At 34.6% G+C, this 1,386-nt stretch overlaps 1 long non-coding RNA gene across 1 annotated transcript; it reads right to left on the bottom strand.

Moving 5' to 3' along the window:
* Nucleotides 1-772: 772 nt before the first annotated feature.
* LOC109588513 (uncharacterized) lies at nt 773-1,351 on the bottom strand. The gene is made up of 3 exons (XR_002188209.1): nt 1,088-1,351; nt 935-1,039; nt 773-886 (listed from the first exon to the last, which is right to left on the bottom strand). It is a non-coding gene; the product is annotated as an uncharacterized LOC109588513 (long non-coding RNA).
* Between the last annotated feature and the right edge of the window lie 35 nt (nt 1,352-1,386).

The raw sequence follows: 1,386 nt of genomic DNA, 5'->3' as shown, positions 1-1,386 counted from the left end.
CTGGCTATGCTCTACTTTTGTCTGAAAGACAATCAAACTTATGCAAAGGATAAAAACCTTCCAACAAATGCCTCTACTCTAATGAAGGATGGAACCATTCAAGTATTAGAAGTAACAGATGATCCTCACCGCCATCATCCTTTTCGTCACTACAATCGTATTAGTGCTGAAATTGAAATGAAGATAAAGGGAATTGAAGGAGCAGTATGTCTTTCGTATGTTAAAAATCGTCACACTAATAAAGAGATCTTTACGATTAAAATTTATCACACTGATGATGATGATGACGGCTATTATGTACGTCTTGATATAAAAAATCAAAAGGGACGTGACACGGCAGATGAATATGTTAGCAAACAAATTTTGAAGCAGTTACATGAGGCTCTTGGAATTCCGGAGTGTCAGAAAAGAGAGATGATCTACCTGCTCTTTTATCCATACATGAGCAATGAACACATGACTATATTGACAACTTAACACAGACACAGAATAGTGTTGATTGATTTTGCAGCTCAGCATTGACATTCACATTATGGCATGCATCTATTGATCTATTGTGCACATTATCAATTTACCATAGCCTTTATATCAATCATAAAGATCTGGAAAGAACCAAATACTCCCCAAACAGGTTTTCCATCAGTTATTTACATGCATGCACAATATATAGCCATTGTAAAATTGTAATAGAAAAGTTAGAAAACTTTGTACATGTAAAGTTTGAACTTCAATTTTTGATTTATAATCAGTTTAAAAACTTACAATCCAGTTCCCTCAATAACACCATAAGCAGGACATTCCTTCAATGATAGTACTGATTGTGGGGCTGGCATGTTCTCATACTGTGGATTAACAACTGGTGATGATAGTTCTTGTACTTGTGAATCTACAATACAATTTATCACAGGAAACTGTCATTGAAACTTAGCATTACTTTGATTATCCTTCCCTTTCCTCTTGTAGTAGCACACAATAAATGTAACAACATTGATCACTACTGATAATATGAGGAATAATCCTGATGCACCAAACAATACTGCTATATAGTTTTAAAGCAATGAACTAATGAATGTATTACTATGCTTACCACTAGGAACAAATACTTCATTTCCTGATAGCATACAATCATTTATAAACACTGTACGTTGACAAAACTTCTATAAGTTCTCTTGTCACAGACACTTCAAAAGGTTCACTAATATCAAGTGTACTTTTGCTATTATCAGGAGTACAAAATGTATTCTTGCTAATACTGATACCAGTTGATACAGCAGCAGAAGTAGTAGTACACTCCTCCAGTGATTCACATGCATACAGTGTTAAGTTATTACCAGCTGGTATGTCAGTGATACACTGAGCGAAGTTCAGTTGATCATACGAGATATA

Source organism: Amphimedon queenslandica, unplaced genomic scaffold (assembly GCF_000090795.2).
Source record: "Amphimedon queenslandica unplaced genomic scaffold, v1.1 AMPQUscaffold_12048, whole genome shotgun sequence".
Lineage (NCBI taxonomy): Eukaryota > Metazoa > Porifera > Demospongiae > Haplosclerida > Niphatidae > Amphimedon > Amphimedon queenslandica.
This window is presented reverse-complemented; position numbering and strand designations above follow the sequence as displayed.